At 43.6% G+C, this 20,606-nt stretch overlaps 1 pseudogene; it reads right to left on the minus strand.

Moving 5' to 3' along the window:
• Positions 1-437: 437 nt before the first annotated feature.
• The window catches only part of LOC134949266 (cytochrome P450 2A13-like), an 84,004-nt pseudogene continuing 63,835 nt past the window's right edge, over positions 438-20,606 (minus strand).

A 20,606-nucleotide genomic window follows, 5' to 3' on the forward strand; every position in this document is an offset into this window, starting at 1 on the left:
ATAGTAGTGGATGGAAACTAGGGGGGTTATTCAGGTTTGTTAGCAAGGTGGGCAGGTGGGACAGATGTAACATGTGCAGAGAGATTTAGATTTAGGTGGGTTATATTGTTTTTGTGCAGGGTAAGTACTGGCTGCTTCATTTCTACACTGCAATTTAGATTTAAGTTTTAACACACTTCATCCAAATTTGTCTCTGCACATGTTACATCTACCCCACCTGCAGTGCAACATGTTTTTGGTGAATTGCTTACACATCCATTTCCTATTCTTAGAGAGATGCATTTTGCACTTATTGTTGAAAGTGAGTTGGAGGGGGGTGTAAGCACATTTAGTTTGCTTTAAATTTCAATACCACAAGACCAATGCACATGCACCTGTAAGTAGGGGGATCATTTATTATTATTATTATTATTAATCATTATTATTATTATTATTAATACAGTAATAATAATAATAATTCTTATTATATGTAGACACAAATTCCATCCAACTGAAAATGAGCCCTTATTGTCTCCATTTGCTTTACTCAACGTGGGACGAAGCCAGTCTTGTGAGGACGTGGCACATTGGTGAGCCCAACCATTTGTGGTGAGATGTCCAAGTCTTTGGGATCTTTGGGAGAAGTGATATTAAAATTCTGCAGAATGCTGGTAAGGATGAGGAACATTTCAAGGCGGGCCAAACCTTCTCCAACACAGGTACGCAATCCTGGGGAGAAAAGGAAAAGCAAAGTAGTCAGATTCTATAGCTTCATTTGGAACTTTATTCCCACTCATCCTGTTTTATTATTCCTCTGTTGTCCCATGATAATCAGATAACGGGGAGCCAATTTAGCATTTCTTTCTTTACAGCACAAATCAAATATTAAGGCCCAGATGTATCAAGCCTTGGAGAGTGATAAATTGCACAGTGATAAAGATCCAGCTAATCAGCTCCTAACTGCCATGTTACAGACTATGTTTGAAAAATCACAGTTTAGAGCTGATTGGTTGGAACTTTTTCACCATGCAATTTATCACACTACAAGGCTTGATAAATCTGGTCCTAAATATCCTCAGTTTCCACAAGATCTTGAATCCTTACATACTGAATGTCATTGATGCCAAAGCTGCTGCAGTTGATGATATATAGTTTCAGTTTGTACCTGCAGAAAACACCAGGAAGGCATCATTCTTTTTAAAACTTCCATTTTCATCTAAGAACCGATCAGGGTTAAAAGTAAATGGATCAGGAAAGTATTTTGGATCTTGGAGAACAAATGTCAGGATCGGAAGTACATCTGTACCCTATGGAGCAGAAGGGACAAAATAGATGCATTAATGACAAGGGCATAGCTACTATAGATGCAGGCAGTGCAGCTGCTATGGGGCCCAGAGCTGAGAGGGGTCCACAATCTCTGTCAAACTTTCCTGTATTATATACATTTTTCAGCATTGGTTGGTACATAGCGGCTCTTACAAACAAGGCTTTGTTAGATGACTATGCTTTAAAATGTCTGGGGTCTCCCAAATTCAATAACTCAGGCCTCTGAGCCTAGGTTGGTATTGGAAAATAGGAGGAAAAAGGAGTTGTGGGGGTCCCCCCTATTTTCTAATAATCTTCACTAGGTTGAACCAGCCATCGGGCTGACACTATAGCAGGAGCGAAGACAGGCAATTTTTCAGGGTCAGGCCTGAAGGGCACATGCTTCTGGCCGAGCCCACTTCTGTATAACCTCCTTAAGGGTATTGGAGTCATCATTTGACAGATTTTCTTAATTTTCTGATTCAATACACCACACCAAGCAGCACTCATTACAGTAATTCTGACTATACGCTAGAAATAGTTTTATATTATTTACTATATTTATAGAATCACTGCATAGATAAAATAGGATTAATGACATGCTTAACACTGGTGCAAGTGCAGTACCTGAGGAATCATAAATCCATTCAACATAGTGTCCTTAGAAACTGAATGTGGAAGGTTCATGGGAACCACATTGGCATAACGGTGAATTTCATGAATGACGGCATCTGTGTATGGCATAGACTCCCGATCTTCTGGCTCAGGGGCTCGCTGCCTGCCAATCACTTGGTCAATTTCCTCTTGCACTTTACCTATGATGAAGAATCATGATCACTAATATTTTGTCTTTCTGTGTGCATTTGGAAGATAAAAAAGAAGTGCAGTTGCGCAAAATAAACCTTTTGTACACAATTGGAAAGAAACACCAACTTTCACTGAAGAATAGCCAAATATAATGAGTGGTACAGTATAATACAATTGAAAATACAATTAAATACAAGAATTGTTTTTAATTGTATTTTTAATTGTATTATACTGTATCATGATTAAATCTTGTTCTTCACATAATCGCCTCAGTATATGCCATTTTATTATGGTAAAAGGATCATGTTTTGAACCACTAGTAAACATTTACCTATGAAAATGGCGCCTTACCATCCACTCCCTATATTTGGCCTTTCATGTGTATAACAAAAAACTAAAGGGGTGATTCAGACTTGATCGCTGGGCTGCTAACCTTACTGTCCTGCGATCAGATAGTCACCGCCGCCCAGGGGGAGTGTAAATTCGCTGTGCAAGTGTGCAATCGCATGTGCATGCCGAGCTGCAAAAATCCACTGTGTGCAGCAAAGCCAGATTAAGGGGGGATGCAGGGCATACTGTACACCGGGCCCCCCTTTGTCAGGGGGCCACCTGGCCAGAGCACACTGACATCACTAGCATTTCCTCTTATGCAACAGCAGAACCAGGCAGCCAGAATGTGAGCAGGACAGTATGCAGTGCAGGCAGAGACACAGGAGTATCAGGTTTCATGAGATACCAGCCAGAGTAGAGATAGGAGGGAGGAGAGAGCTATAAGTGACCCAGGGATCCCAGCTTCTCCTCCTCACTGCCTGGGAGTCTGGGTCCTGTGTAACCTGCTATCTATTGCGGGTATAGACAGAGACACACACACACAGAGTCCTCCTGCATCCGGTCCCAGTGTGTAAGTAGCACAGAGGATACTGCTATTATTGCACGTGACAAGATAAATGATAGATTTTATTTTTCTATGCGCATTTTAAGGTTGTTTATGTTGCCTTCGTTGTACTACAAGTACATTTTATAAAAAGTTGTCTTTTAATTAGGTGGAGCTATAAACAGTACTCAGGCATTATTAAACTATTAGTTTAAATATAATATACATCCTTGGTTTAAAATATAATATACACAATCCCTACATCCCAGCATGACCCATTCCAGGAGGGACAAAATGCTCTCTACCTGGACTTCCTTCTTAATTTATGATTGCAATCACCTGTGTTGATATATCTTTCTTATCAATTAAATAGTTTAACACAGGTGACACCAGTCATATATGCACAATCTAATATACACCCACCTCCACCAGGGCCCCCCTGTCTTAAGTGACTTGGGCACCCCCAAGGCTTAATCCGGCCCTGGTGAGCAGTCTGTGCGCAGCTCAGGATTTACTCCTTCAGTGCAATGAGGACAGGCTGATCTGGGCCGGAGTTGATGTACAATACCCTTCCTGAAAACGCTTGGGAACGCCTGCGTTTTTCCGGACACTCCCAATATATGTTCAGTTACCACCCACAAACAGTCTCTTCCTGTCAATCACCTTGCGAACGCATGTGCAATCAGAATTTTTGCACCATCCTGTCGCTGACCGGCGATGCCCGTTGTTGGCTGACGCGTGCGCATTGCGGTGCATACGCGTGCGCAGTTATTACCTGATCGCTCACTCTGAGAAAACGCACAGCAGCGATCAGGTCTCACCCCCTTAATTGAGAATGTGACTAGGCATAGTAATAATAATAGTAATAATAATAATAATAATAATAATAATCTCGGTTTAGGTAAGTATTGGCAAAAGGAAACTTCAGTAATTAAAGAGATTATGTGGATGATGTAGAACTGAATACTCACTTGTTTACCTATTGTGCGCTGGAAGAAAGACTATGCAAATATGTTTGATGCATTTGCATAGCAACTTTTTGCTGCTCGTGCGATCAACTTGACGCCGCCTATGGGGGAGTGTATTTTAGCATAGCAGGGCTGCGATCGCTTGTGCAGCCCTGCTATGCTAAAAAAGTTTCCTGCAAAACAAGACCAGGCTTAGAGTTACTTACCCTGTGAGACGGATGCAGCAATGAATATCCCGGGATTGGCGTCAGACATCTTCCCTCCTAATGCCTGGATACACCTGCGTTTACCTCAACACGCCTGTAAAACGGTGAGTTGATGCCCCGGAATGCCTCCCGCCTGTCAGTCTACTTGCGATCGCCGCTGCGATCACTTTCTGCGATCACGACTGTTGCCGGGCAATGATGCGCGTCCGCCGCGCATGCGCATTTCTGACCCATTTGCACCACAGCGATGAACAGCTGCGTGCAAACGGGTCGGAATGACCCCATATCTTCATTGAAGGCGTAGCCTATTTGTTCATAGTACAGTCATGCACAGCACTGGGCAGTTGATAAATATGATGCAGTCCATAGAAAGTCGAGCCGCCACTGTTAGCTCCATTGTGCATTGTGCAGACGCCGGGACACATTACACGGCAATCTGACTCCTCACATCACCCACGTGGGTGGCGGAAGCCCGCCTACCTATAAAAGGTAGGAGCCACCACTGGTTATTTGGAATTAGTTGCTAGATGCATCATCGCTTGGAAATTGATAAAATGGAGAATTAAAAAGTACCAACCAATCAGCTCCTAACTGCCATGTCACAGGCTGTGTTTGAAAAATTGCAGTTAGGAGCTGATTGGCTGCCACTTTTTCACTCTCCATTTTATCACTTTCCAAGCGATGATGCATCTGGCCCTATGACTGAATAGGGTAGGTTAAACTGACATCTTGTTAGGAGATGCATCGCAGCTCCCCTCCATTGTGGATCCTGGTCGTTTCCAGGTGACCGGATGCTGCATCATGTCGGCTGCATTACCCGATAGTTCTGGTGTTGCTAGGTGCCGGCTGTTGCCCAGCAGCTGGGATGCTGGTTGTATGTGCGGCTTTACACCTGCTATCCATTCCTGTAATTTGAGGTTTGGTCTCTGTGATTGGTTCCTGTTGATGTTAAAAGGCAGTCAATCCCACACACCCTTGCAAGTGATAGTTCTTCCTGGGGCCTTGTCATTCAGTCCCTGCTGTTGGATGACTAAATCCTGGTGTCTTGCTGCTGCTGCTGCTGCTGTAGGACCATGCTTCCAGACCCGTTTCCTCAGCTAAGTGCATTGAGAATTACCACTGCTACTCATATTAAAGGCTCTGTGAAAATCTGTGCACATTCCTCTCATTATGGATTCACTTGTAGATTGCATGCATTATTGTGTATTACCGCTGCTGCCTCACTTATAGTTACTGTGAGAACCTGTATTCTCCTGCATTTCTGCAATTCTACGCATGTTTGCCATATTGTGTTTCTCTGCTGTCAGAGATCTGTACACTCCTTCACCGTTGCATTAACCTTTTTTTGCTGCTATTCTGGAACAGTCCTACACATATCATTATTTGTGTTTCAGTACTACTGTTTTACCTGCTTTAGCTTATCTCCTGCGATCTTACATAAACTGCTACTGTCCATAGTTTAAGACCTGACAGTATCCTAAGTACCGGTGAGTGTGTTGTACTCTATAGAACAATGGGCGATTGCTATAGCCAGAAGACCTCTCTATCATGATTGTAGGAATCTTATATAATCTTATATAACAATTAGTATCATCATAACACATCTTTTCTTACATTTGATGTCAGGGTGTTTGACTAGCAGCAGAAAGCCATGTCTTAATGTTGTGCTCACTGTTTCTGATCCAGCAAGAAACAAAGATGAAGTGTTTATAAAACAATTCTGCATATCAAACTGTGTGAGTGGATTATTCTTTTCCTGCAAGGACAAACAATGAGAAAGAGAAATAAGTGACTGCCACAATCAATTTTACAGCCAATATAGAAGATAGGATATAATATGATCAATATTTGCATAACAGTTCCTAGTTGCCCACTTTTAAATTGTGACTATGGTCACATGTACATACTGTAAGTGCAGCGATTTGTAGGCAAAGGTACAGCTTTAAGGCAAAACATTTCTAACATGCCACGGTTGCTGTCTCACCTGATGGTTGACTTTTCATTATGCTTTTTTGTTTCTAGTTGTACAAACTCTGGGGGTGATTCAGTAAGGATTGCTTAAGTGATCCATTTCCAAGTTGGCAGGGTCCTGCGCACATGCAGGACTCATTTTGCGCATGTGAATGCCTGTGCCTGATTGACAGGCAGAGGCGTTTACAGGGAGGGGCGGGGGCTGCCGGCGTTGCTGGAAACAGGGACGTGTCACCCCCTGTCTTCCAGGACTGGCGAGGCCAAGGATTGTATTGCGAGATGCAGTTGACTAGCAAGCAGCCCTGCACGGGCAAGCCTAAGTAAGCTTGCGATGTTTATCCCAAATGCGATTGCTTCTCAAATACTGGAAAAAGGTGCTGTGCACCTACTCCTGCATTTGCATTGCTAAGGATTGCAATCGAAAAGCTGCTGCAAACAGCTTTGCAATTTCAATCCTTAGTGAATTAGGCCCATACTTACCTATTATCCCGGATTCTGCGGGAGACACCCAGGTTCTCGTGTAATCCCCCGCAGCCCCGGTAGAGTGGGCCCCCCTCCCACATGCTACATACTTCCTAGGGAAGTGGTCAGAATAGGGAGCTAAATAGGGAAAAATTGTGGAACCGTCACAAGGGGCGGGGCTTAATGATGCGATTATATGCTAATCGCATAATTGACGATCCACCCCTATGCAAATGTCGCCCAATCACAGCATGTTCCCATCCAGTGGGCGGGGCCTAATGATGCAATTGGCTCAGCCCCGTCGTTGCCCACTCGCTTCTCCCCTCCGGGTATCTCCCGGAGAGAAGAAAAGAAATGTAGGTAAGTATGATTAGGCCCTTTGTTTTTAGATGACACTCCTGCTGTAGGCATTTAAAGCTGTACGATTGTGGAGATTCTCCCCTTTGAATTTAAGTTAGGTGCTGTGCACTTGATAGCATACCTAAGTACATCCCTGAGGATCGCTCAACTTGGTCCATACTAAGGGGTGGTTTCCTCACAGATCAGTTTCAGTTTGGGGTGGATGTTCCATCCCTGTATATACAGTATATTGTATGTTATTTTAGTCTGTGCTGTTTTTTTTATGCTTTCACAGCCACCAGTCAGTCTGATTTATTATTCAACTAATAACAATCAGTGACCTTTCTCACAAACTACCTTGCTGAATATTTATTTTAGTGGGGGTTAAAGCTGCATGTGTGGCCACTCAGGAGCAAGCAGGTGATTGCATTTTCATATAAGAGAAACAGCATATTTTCTTGCATGTTGTGCCGGTAAGGTAACTGTGAGGATAACAGGGACTGGTAATGCGTAAGGAAAACGGGATGAAACCAGTAATGCGTGAGGTAACCAGGATGAAACCAGTAATGAGTGAGGCAACCAGGCTGGGTCTGGTAATGTGTGAGGTAACGGTGCTAGGACTGGTAATGTGTGATGTATCCAGGCTGGAAATTATAATGCAGGAAAAGGAGGAACTCTACACCAACCCACAGAATACTGCTGGTAGTAGTGTCCTTGGGTTTAAAATCAGGATTATTCATTCACATAGGAAGGGATGTAGGTCTATTTCTGCATTTAGTCCATCTGGGGATAGGGTCCCTAGTTCGAATATCATTTGTGCCTCTTCTTTTAGAAGATGGTTATCCCAGTTCCCTCCAAGAAACCCTAAAGAGATTTGTTTAAATTCCTACAAATCTTAAGTTTGAAGGATCGCTTCTATGTTTCTTCTTATAATGATACGGTATGTTGTGATTTTCTTTGTTGTTTTTGATATTATTCAGATGTTCATTAATTCTAACACTAAGTTTTCTGAATGTTTTGCCCACGTATTGAAGACCGCAGGGGCATGTATTGAGATATATTACAGGGGAATGTAATGAGATATATTACCCCCACGGAGCTACATGTAATACGGTCCTTAATCTTGAACTCCTTCCCTGTGGTTCTTGATGTGATAGTTTTGGTAGGTTTGGTAGTGAGATTTTTTTTTTTGCATGCTGCACAATTATTACAGGCATAGAAGCCTGAGTCTGTGTTCCCTAGCGAGGAGGATATATCTTTTTTGTCTTGTTTCAAATAACTTTTTACAAGTCTGTTTTTAATAGTGGGGCTCTTCTATAGACTACTTTGGGAATTGTAGGTAGGAAATTTCTTAGTTCTTCATCTGCTGTAAGGATGTGCCAGTGTCTTTTAATGCTCATTTCCAATAAGACTCTTTGGCTGGAATAGTCGGTCAAAAACAGAAGTTCCTGGTCGTTGATGTTCTTGTTGGTTTTGTAACTCAAAAGATCTTTCCTTTCTATGTTCTTGATAGCCTCCAGATCTTTATTGAGATCTTCCTGATTATATCCTTTCTCTTTAAATTGGTTTACCAGGTGAATAATTTGGATATCACTATCTTTTGTTCTTGAGCAGTTTCTTTTAATTCTACTCATCTGGCCTCTCTGGATATTTTTGATCCATTTGGGGTGATGGTTACTTCTAACATTGAGGTAATTATTGCAGTCCACTTTTTGACATATGTTTTACTTTCAATTGTATTATTCTCTACAAATATATTGAGATCTAGAAAGTTCAGGGATTCCTTGCTAATTTCGCTGGTAAATTCCAAGTTTTCATTATTATTGTTTATTTTACTTATTAAATTTTCCATGCTTTCTTGATCTCCATTCCATACTATAAGTATGTCATCAATATATTTGGCCCAGATGATCAAATTTCATATATTGATATTGTTTGTCCAGATGTTTTCATTTTCCAACTGTGCCAAGAAAAGGTTTGCATAAGATGGTGCGAAAATAGTGCCCATGGCTGTTCCTTTAATTTGGAGGTAGAACTTCTCTCCGTACCAAAAGTAATTATGATTTAATATGAATTATATGGCTTCTAAGATGAAATTGATCTGTTTAATTTCCATTCCTGATTCTTTGGTAAGTATTTTTCAAACATTCTCGCATCCTTGGTCATGGTTTATGCACATGTACAGTGACTTGACATCACAGGATGCGATAAGGTACGTCTCCTTCCATTCCAATCCTTCCAAACTTGTGAGTACTTGTGTAGTATCCTTGATGTAACTTCTCTGTTTGAATACCAGGGGTTTGAGAAAGTCATCAATGTAACAGGAGAGTTTTGATGTCAGAGAGTTGATTCCGGCTATAATTGGCTTTCCAGGTGGTGCTTTTGCATCTTTATGCACTTTTGGTAGATGATAGAAGACTGCTGTCTTCGGGTGTTCTGGATATATACATTTATATTCTCCCTTTGTGAGGATCCATTCGTCAGTTGCACATTTCAAGATGCTGTCCAGCTCTATTTTGAAATCGTCTGTAGGGTCCTTTGTCAGTAGTTTGTATGTGTCTAAATATTCTAATAGTTTAGTAGACTCGTTTTCATATGCACTCCGGTTCATAATAACAACTCCGCCACCCTTGTCCGCTGGTTTGATTATTATGTTTTTGTTCTTTTCCAGACTCTTAAGGGCTTTGTTTTCTTTTTTTGGTCAGATTCCATTTATGCTTGATATTATTGGTATATGGTATGTGTTAAATATCTAGTTCGACAAGTCTCTGGAAGGTATTAATGAGAGGTCCTTTTAGGTGTGTAGGGTAGAATGAGGATTTAGCTTTAAATTTTGTGTGTACATAAGGGCCTTTGCTGCTTTCATTCTTTTCTCTTATTTGTACATCTTCTCTCTGGAAAAATGTCTTTAAAGTAATCTTCCTGATGAATTTATGCAGATTGATAGTGGTATTGAATTTGACCAAGTAGTTATTGGGTGCAAATTTCGGACCTTTTCATAGGACTTTGATTTCAGCTTCTGTAAATTGGTGTTCGTTCAAATTGAAGATCCCCTCTGTTGATTCTTTTTCCTCTGTTTCTGTGCCCTGATTGGCTGCCAGAGTCATCTGAATCTAGGAAGCATTTTCAGTGGATGAGCTGTGGTCAGCTGAGCAAATCCAAAATGGCATGGCCCATGCACTGGAGCCAGCGGGACGTCAGTGAAAAAAAGAGCCAATGTGCGTGCAGTAGAAGGAAGCAGGGACCAGCTGTGACCAGAGGACCTCAGGAGAAGCCTGATGAGACAGCGGTGAGCCAAGTATCATGGCTTTAGACCCCAGAGCATAACATACAGTAACTGTAAGAACGTCACATAGAATATTCTTATTCTAGCATGCTATAATAATTAGCTTAATCTCCCTTACTAATGATTGTCTTTGAAACTGATGCATAAGACACACATGAATACTGACATGATCATTGAGGAGCAAAAATACAGCTATAAAGGTAGGAAAATAATTATATATTTAACAAATATGTAGTTAAAAAAAGTCCAGTCTGCTGAAACCTTGTCAGCTAGTGTGATGCAGAATAATACACATACTGTACCTCTTCCATTTTGATAAGGAAACTGTCTATCATGTGCCGTGGTCTTTTTGGATCTAGTGTCTCCTTTTCAATATCCATCCTTTCCTTAATAAACTTATCTAGCTGGAACAGAATCTTAGTTGCTTTGTGATGCGGTCCCGGTATATACCTCATCAACATGTCAAACATGTCATACAGCTACATGGCAGAAAAGAGGCGCATTAACAGGATGAAACCAAGACAATAATATCAAATGCAAATAGTAAGGGATGAATAAAAACAATTATTGATGTGAGACAATATTACCTAGGGGGTGATACAGATCTGATTGCTGCTGTGTGTTTTTGCACAGCGGGCGGTAAGCTGCACATGCGTATGTACAGCAATTCTCATCACCAAACAACAACAGGCATCTCCAACTAGTGACAGGATGGGGCACAAATTCTGAACGCATGGGAACTCGCAAGGTGATTCACAGGAAGAGGCCATTTGTGGGTGATAACTGACCGTTTACTGGGAGTGTCCGGAAAAACGCAGACTTTCCAAAGGGTTTTCAGGGAGGGTATCTGACGCCAGCTCCGACCCCGATCAGCCTGTTCTAATCGCACTGTAGGAGTAAGTCCTGGGCTGCGCACAGACTTCACACGCTGGATTTTTGCAGCTCGGCGTACACATGCGATTGAACACTTGCACGGGCAAATTTACACCCCCCCCTTGGGCGGTGACTATCTGAATGCAGGACAGCAAAGTTAGCAGCCCAGCGATCAGGTCTGTATTACCCCCCACAGTTTCTATAGTGCTGCTCTGGGCAGCTAGTACTTTTTATTGTTGAGATTACCATTCCGTAGAGATGACATTGCTTCTCCTCTTTTCTAGGCATGTGCACCAGGCCATTTTTCGGTCTTTGTGTTTTGGTTTTAGATCTGTATCTCCTTTGTGGGTGGAATTTTGAAAAATCCCTGCTTAGCGGGTGCCTACATCACCAAAGAGTTTGTCTTCAATTTCCCGGTGGTCAGGCTCCCGGCAACCAACATACCTGTGCCGGAATCCCGACCGCCAGCATAGCAACAGTTCTTCTCCCTCTTGGGGGTCCACGGCCCCCTGGGAGGGAGAATAGATAGCATAGTGCGCATAGCTCACCACTGTGCCCACAGTGCGGTGAACGCACCGAGCCCGCAAGGGGCTCATTTCCACTCGCCCAGCTGTCGGTATGCTGTTGGCCGGGATTTTGGTGCCGGTATGCTGATCGCCGGGAGCCCGATCACCAGCAACACATACTACACCCCACAAAAGCTAGCTACTGTCCAAATTTCAAGTTCTGAGTCCTTATAGTTCAGGAGATTTTGAGATGAGTCAGTGGTATTTGCCATATGTATACAGTATATAACATTGCGATTTCACTCATTTGAAAGGGCCTGATGCATTGGCACTCATATGACCCATAACTGCTGCCTCACAAACACTATATAAACCCCTGAGCCACCATTTTGAGCCTCTGCTGTTTGGTGCTGTGATGGAAAGCAGAGAAGGATGGAGGAGGAGCTAGTTGTGGGTGAGGCAGTGAGTGAGGCTGAGGGAGGTAGTGTGAAGGAGGATGTTTAGGTGGTTTCCGGTGGTGAGGTGGAGGAGAAGGAGTAGGAGGTGGAGAATGTTTTGGTCCCTAGGCCTCGCAGGATGCTCACTGGATGCAATGTGTTTTTCTCTTACCAAGTGAATTGCGCACTAGTGCATGCAATGGTGAGAGTCTTTCACCGGCTGTTAGGTGAGCATGCACATCAGACTTCCATAAATGGGAAGAGAGAGATGTGAGTGGGCATCGCTAATGCAGTGAATGCAGTCAGTACCTGCAGACATGATGTCAGGGTAGACACACCGGGAGGGATAAAACAAATGATTGATGACCTAAGTAGACTTGAGAAATGGTCAAGAACGTGGCAACTATAGTTTAATGTTACAAAATGCAAAATCATGCACTTGGATCTCAAAAACCGGAAGGATATCAAGGGTACTATAATGGAAACTACTGAGGAGGAAAGGGATTTAGGAGTCACTATTTCAAGTGACTTAAAGGCAGGAAAGCAATGCAACAATGCAATGAGGAAGGCTAATCAAATACTTGGCTGCATAGGGAGAGGAATCTGTAGCAGGAAAAAAGAAGTAATAGTGCCACTGTAAAAGTCATTGGTACAGCCTTATCTGGAATACTGTGTCCAGTTCTAGAGACCATATCTCCAGAAGAATAAAAAATAAATACATTAGAGAGTGTACAAAGAATGACAACTAAAATGGTGCATGGCCTACATCACAAAACTTACCCAGAAAGACTAAAAAATGTTAAAACAGTATGTATAGTTTGGAGCAGAGAAGGGAAAGGGGGGACATGATAGAAATTTTAAAATAAACCAAGGGTTTTAACAAAGTACAGGAGGAAAATATTCTTTAAAGAAAGAGAAATATTAGAACTTGAGGACATACACTGAAAAAGGAGGGAGGCAGGTTCAAGGGAAATTTAAGGAAAAATTACTTCACAGAAAGGGTAGTGGAAAAGTGAAATACCCTTCCATCAGAGGTGGTAAAGGCTAAGACAGTAGAGCAATTTAAACATGCTTGGGATAGACATACTGTATAAATATCTTTACAAAAAAAATGAAAGGCTCTATTTACTAAGCCTTAGATCATGGGTTCCCAAACTGTGCGCCGCGGCTCCCTGGGGTGCCCCAGCGCTGTCACAGGGGAGCCGCAGCCTGAAGTTAGCCGGAGGATGGAAGGGGAGACTGTATGCTGCAGGAGCGGCGGGTGGGCAGTGAGGAGTCAGCCGGGTTCAGGGGAGTGCTGGCGGCAGGACAGAGCGGCCGTCCAGTGTGTGTAGTTAGCCTGGGGGGGGGGGGAAGTGCGGGGACAGGAGCGGCCATCTAGTATGTAATCAGCGCGGGGGGGGCACGGGCGGCTCAAGGTGCAGTAATCAGCGGGGGGGAGAGGAGAGCGCGGTCGTCTCGTAAGTGATCAGCGGGGGAGAGCGCAGATGGCTGGAGCGGCCATCTAGTAATAAGGCAACTTAGTCAAGTATTCAGCGGGGGGGAGCGCGGACGGCTGGAGCTAGGTGCAGCCGAAGTCAGCCGCGATGTGTAATCAGCTGTCGCCGTGGCGGGGGAGTGCGGGATGTCTGCGGCTAGTTCATCGGATGCAGGGGGGGGAATGTCGCTGGTCACAGAGTCACCCGGCGGGGGGTGGTGGGGTAGGGATATTCTGCTCTCAGGTGCAGGGAAGGGGGGGGGTAACCGATGACTGGAGTCACCCGGCAGGGAAGGGGTGGTGTTATACGGGATGTGTTTGTGTGCACGGGGAACCTGTGAGTGTAACCAGTGGAGAATGCAGGTGCAAGCAGGCTGGAGTGGCCAAGAAGTGCGCTCCAGTGACCAAGGAGTGCGCAGGGCAAGGATCCTGTCAGCTCATTGAAGTCCTGGCCGGCGTGACAGAGGAGCTGGCTGAAAAAGTGAGTAAAATATTAATATATGATACTGTATGTGAGATGCTGCATAGGGAAATCTATAGGAGCCTGCTGTAAGTGACTTAAGAGCCCTACACACTCGGCGACCCGCCGCAGAGCTGCCCAACAGCAATATGGCCGTCAAACGACCCGGCGGCAGAGGGGGAGGTGATGGGGGAAGTGGAAGTTTCTTCACTCCATCCGTCACCCGGCTCTATAGCCCTGCATGCTAATTTGGACGAGATTGTCCATATTGTTCTGCAGGTATGAGCGAGCCGGCACCAACGATGAACGAGCGCTGGGCCGCGCATCGTTCATCGGTGGTGCCTACACACTGAATGATATGAACGAGTTCTCGTTCATTAATGAACGATAACGTTCATATCGTTCAGTAAAATCTTTAAGCGTGTATGTAGGGCCCTTTATGTGACGACAAGCTGGTAAGCAGGTGGGGGGGTGGGGGGGGGGGGGGCGGCTGGTCTTGGTGCATGGATACACAGGAGCCTTTATAGATTGATTTATTTGACTGCAAAAAAAACTGTTATTTTATACAAAGCCTGTTTTTTTTTTTAATGAATGCAGGTGCAGGTGACCAGTATCGCACTGCAAAAAGACATAGGGGCTCATTCCGACTTGATCGCTAGCTGCATTAATTTGCTGTGCAGCGATGAGGCTAAAAAATGGCACTTCTGCGACCCAACTACTTTAAAAAAGGGACAGTTTGGTAAATATTTTGGCGTAAGGGTGCCTTGAAAAAATCAGGGATACCAAAAGGGTGCCTTGGACTAAAAAGGTTTGGGAACCACTGCCTTAGATGAAGATAAAGTGGACGGAGATAACGTATCAGCCAATCAGCTCCTAACTGACATTTTTCAAATCCAGCCTGAGACATGGCAGTTAGGAGCTGATTGGCTGGTACTTTATCTCCATCCACTTTATCTCCTTTCAAGGCTTAGTAAATAGACCCCTAAGGTTCATAAAGGATTGAGATTACCTAAAGGATGAAAATGGGGCAGAAAAGATTGGCCAAGTGGTTCTTATCTGCCATCACATTCTATGTGTCTATGTATATACAGTTTATTCTATATCTATCTATCTATCTATCTATCTATCTATCTATCTATCTATCTATCTATCTATCTATCTATCTATCTATCTATCTGTCTGTCTATCTATCTATCTATCTATCTATCTATCTATATATATATATATATATATATATATATATCAAGCAAAGTGTTCCTGTTGGAGATGGTGAAGTATCAATCCAATCTCTCTATTGCAAGAACAGGCGGCACTCCTGGGTCTTGGTGAAATAAATTCATGTGTATTTGAAGAAAATCAATAAGAAGGATGGCACATTATGCCAACGTTTCAGCGCCGCGCAGGGCGCTTTTTTCAAGGCTATGTGCTATTGCTGCAAACAAAAAACAGAATGGTGTGTTTGTCTTACCTTTTAAACCCTGTAGTGAGAAGAACCGGCTGACGGTGCTGCGGGCACTGGCGTCCAGCGGGGCTTCCGGTGGGCGTTCCCTTCACTCAGCCAGGACGTGACGTTGCTGGTTGCTAGGGAACCCGCGGGCATCCCCGCTGCCGTAGTTACCACACTGCTCCTGTCAGACATGAAAAATGTGACACCGACATGTGCAAAAATAGCTGTCAGATTAATCTTCTTCAATTTTCTTCAAATACACATGAATTTATTTCACCAAGACCCAGGAGTGCCGCCTGTTCTTGCAATAGAGAGATTGGATTGATACTTCACCATCTCCAACAGGAACACTTTGCTTGCTACACATTTTTTTTGTGGAAGGCACCAGGGCAGTTGTGGATTCTATAGAGTGCCTACTAAATCAATTTCATATATATATATATATATACTCATTAGGGTCACCAACTCATCGCTTTAATTCTTGACACATATTAATTACACAAGTTCTGTGGCTGGCTGACTTTAAGACTCCATTTCAACTGGTTTTAATCAGCCACAGAACCTGTGCAATTAATATGTGTCCAGAATTAAAGGGATAAGGTGGTAACCCTAATACTCATGTATATACAGTATTAGGTGTGACTAGTAAATAACAAGACTACTTGTAGAAATTAAAACAATACTGCATGAGTTAAAAGGGAGTGGGGGAACATTGACCTCGGACTATCTCAAAACAGTTTGCATGTCTTACACCTCTAGCCAGTGGTGCCTGTAGGAGGGGGGAGAGGCGGATACTTTTTACACAAGTCCAGGCCTGTTGAAGAGGTCTAGTGGGGGAAAAGAAGTGACAGCTGCTACTGCATTCTTTCTCAGGAGAAAGGCTGCAGCAGCAGTAGTCAGTCCTTTCTCTCCCTACATGATGTGCAGAGCTGGTAGAATCACACTCGATAACCTGCTCACCCCATACCACCAACCGGTGCTTCACAGGCATGCACATAGTCTATTTATTACAATTTTGCACAGCAGGGGTCTTTCCACACCTTCCCAAGTTGGCCACGCCCCATTCATAGTAACAGGGCCCGATAAAGCTGTCGGCAGCCATGCACCTTGCACAGTTTCCTGTCACAAAGTATTCAAAGATGTTGTGTTATTCCCATGCACCATAAAAATGCTTAGTGCAAAAGTAGAGCAACTTGTTAATTGAACATTTTTAGTTAAATTGATCAAAATGTCCACCAAATCTTTCCGTATGCTAACCGAGGCTTACGGGGTAGATTGTATGTTGCGAGCACGTGTGTTTGAGTGGTGCAAAAGATTTAGTGATGGTTGTGTCGAAGTCAAAAATATTACATACACAGCACATGTAAACTCCAAACAGATGAGTCGCTGTGCGTGAGCATACACGCAGCGTGCAGAGCGATATATGGTAGCATACACATTCACACAGACAAGACACAAAGATATATTCAACACATATTTCATACCACACATAAATTAAACATGTCAAGCACCACACATTGGGATCATTCCGAGTTGATCACTCATTGCCAATTTTCGCAATGGAGCGATTAAGGCAAAAATGCACATGCGCAGGATACACAGTGTGCATGTGCTAAGTATTTTAGCTCAAAACTTAGTAGATTTACTCACGTCCGAACAAGGAATTTTCATTGTTGAAGTGATCGGAGTGTGATTGACAGGATGTGGGTGTTCCTGGTCGGAAACTGACCGTTTTCTGGGAGTGTGCGGAAAAACGCAGGCGGGCCAGGATAAAACGCAGGAGTGTCTGGCCGAACGCAGGGCGTGTTTGTGATGTCAAACCAGGAATGAAACGGGCTGAGCTGAACGCAATCTGTGAGTAGGTCTGGAGCTACTCAGAAACTGCTAAGAAATTTCTATTCACAATTCTGCTAAGCTTTCGTTCGCTATTCTGCTAAGCTAAGATACACTCCCAGAGGGCGGCGGCATAGCGTGTGCAATGCTGCTAAAATCTGCTTGCGAGCGAACATCTCGGAATGACCCCCATTGGCCGGCAGTTGCCAAGAAAAGAAGGAGATTGCCTTTTTGGAGCACTATTTTGAATTAATTAATATTACATTGATATGATTATTTATATTAAAACTTAACTTTTAATATACTTGTTAAAATATAAGGGGTATCAATTCATTAATATCTGTTGTGTATATATACGCATATGCAAAATGAGCATTTATGTCAAATTCCCCCCAAAAAAGATATTTTATTTATTTTATAGACATGTAACTGTCTTTATGGTGAATATATTTTGTGTGAATTTATTACTCACTCTTGTAATAAAGCAGATGTTTTCTAAAGTCACACGGCTTAATTGTCTTATATTTATTAATTAAACATATTTAAATTATACTTCTTGGTTCAACAAAAAACCTACTGCAACATAAGTTCGATTTCCATAAACCGTTTTCCCATACACAATTCAACACTATTTCCCTCAAAAATGTATGAAAAATATGGACCACACTACTGCCCTCTATTTATTAACAATAAATGTAACCGGGCTTACTAGGTTAACATATTATAAGTCCTCCAATGATTGTAACGATAAAAATGTAACCAGCGCTTACGATTTGAGACTATGGGGGTCATTCCGAGTTGTTCACTCGCTAGCTGCTTTTAGCTGCATTGCAAACGCTAGGCCGCCGCCCTCTGGGAGTGTATCTTAGCTTAGCATAATAGCAAATGAAAGATTAGCAAATCTGCTACTAAACAATTCCCTGCAGTTTCTGAGTGGCTCCAGACCTACTCCTAGATTGCGATCACCTCAGTCCGTTTAGTTCCTGGTTTGATGTCACAAAAATGCCCTGCGTTCGGCCAGCCACTCCCCCATTTCCCCAGACACTCCTGCATTTTCACCTGGCACGCCTGCGTTTTTTAGCACACTCCCTGAAAACGTCAAGTTTCCGCCCAGAAACACCCACTTCCTGTCAATCACACTACGATCACTCGAGTGATGAAAAAACGTCTCTCAAGCTTGTGTAAATCTACTAAGTTTTGTGTTAAATAACTACCATGCGCAATTAGCAACAAATCGCAGTATAGCGAAAATCGGCAACGAGCGAACAACTCGGAATGACCCCCAATGTTCCTTTTATTTTTAATAGTTATCAACTGTTCTACACCGTGTGGCGCCCGGTACAAAAGTTTCCACTGGCACAACCCCCCACCCCCACCCCCCCCCGGTGGAAAAACAATATGTGTGTGTGCGCAAAAAAATTAGGGGCGCTGCCTCATAGGGGAGGGGAGGGGCCATAGTTATGCTCCCAGTAGCTGTGTCCCCAGATTTACCCTAAGTAGTTGTGCCCCCTGTTTCGTGGCCCCCAGCAGTTGTGCCCCCTGTTGCTTTGCACCCAGTAGTTGTGCCCCGTTTCTTTGCCCCCAGTAGTTGTGCCCCCTCTTTCTTTGCCCGCAGTAGTTTTGCCCCATCTCTTTGCCCACAGTAGTTGTGCCCTCTCTTTCTTTGCCCCCAGTAGTTATGCCCTGTTTCTTTGCCCCCAGTAGTTGTGCACACACACAAAAAAACCCATAAAATAATACTTACCACTGCCCTGCTCCAGCTTCCCGATCACTGCTGCTGCTCCGTCTGGCTGCTGGCTCCTCTCTATGGGAGAGACATCATGATGTCTCTCCCATAGCAGCACCACATAGACACTAGAGGTCAGTACTGACTTCTAGTGTCTGTCCCTGGAGCCGGCTGCAGCGGACGCCCACACAGCCCACGGCGTCTGCTGCAGCCGTGGAGCAGGAAGTGGGGTGCAGGCAGGCGGCGGTGCCTGCAGGGTGACTGCGGGCGCGCCCCCAGGCTGCAGCGCCTCGGGCGAAGGCACTGCTTGCCCGCTCCAAAATCTGCTCCTGTCAACTCTATATTACTAAAACATGTTTCAGCATAAGAAAAACATTTAATTTAAAACAGCACAGACACATCAATTATCATCTCTGAGAGTGAGTCCTTGAACCGCAGAAATTTTTCATTTAACCTGCTGCTATCAGTTTGATATATCAGAGCTCACTTAAATCTCTTAGAGAATCTGAACAGTACGTGAGTTGTCCGCACAAAATAATATATGAAGCACTGTTTAGTAGAGATGAGCGGGTTCGGTTTCTCTGAAACCGAACCCGCACGAACTTCATGTTTTTTTCACGGGTCCGAGCAGACTCGGATCCTCCCGCCTTGCTCGGTTAACCCGAGCGCGCCCGAACGTCATCATGACGCTGTCGGATTCTCGCGAGACTCGGATTCTATATAAGGAGCCGCGCGTCGCCGCCATTTTCACACGTGCATTGAGATTGATAGGGAGAGGACGTGGCTGGCGTCCTCTCCATTAGAAATTAGATTAGAAGAGAGAGAGAGATTGTGCAGAGTCAGACAGAGTTTACCACAGTGACCAGTGCAGTTGTTGTTAGTTAACTTTTATTTATTTTAATATATATCCGTTCTCTGCTATATCCGTTCTCTGCCTGAAAAAAAACGATACACAGCAGCAGCCAGTCACACAGTGTGACTCAGTCTGTGTGCACTCAGCTCAGCCCAGTGTGCTGCACATCAATGTATAAAAGGCAAAGCTTATAATAATTGTGGGGGAGACTGGGGAGCACTGCAGGTTGATATAGCAGGAGCCCCCAGGAGTACATAATATTATATTAATTTAAAATTAAACAGTGCACACTTTTGCTGCAGGAGTGCCACTGCCAGTGTGACTAGTGGTGACCAGTGCCTGACCACCAGTATAGTAGTATATTGTTGTATGTATTGTATACTATCTCTTTATCAACCAGTCTATATTAGCAGCAGACACAGTACAGTGCGGTAGTTCACGGCTGTGGCTACCTCTGTGTCGGCAGTCGGAACTCGGCAGGCAGTCCGTCCATCCATAATTGTATTACAATATATACCACCTAACCGTGGTATTTTTTTTTCTTTCTTTATACCGTCATAGTGTCATACTAGTTGTTACGAGTATACTACTATCTCTTTATCAACCAGTGTACAGTGCGGTAGTTCACGGCTGTGGCTACCTCTGTGTCGGCAGTCGGCAGGCAGTCCGTCCATCCATAATTGTATTATTATTATAATATATACCACCTAACCGTGGTTTTTTTTCCATTCTTTATACCGTCGTCATAGTGTCATACTAGTTGTTACGAGTATACTACTATCTCTTTATCAACCAGT

The sequence above is a fragment of the Pseudophryne corroboree genome, chromosome 8, assembly GCF_028390025.1.
Source record: "Pseudophryne corroboree isolate aPseCor3 chromosome 8, aPseCor3.hap2, whole genome shotgun sequence".
Taxonomy (NCBI): Eukaryota; Metazoa; Chordata; class Amphibia; order Anura; family Myobatrachidae; genus Pseudophryne; species Pseudophryne corroboree.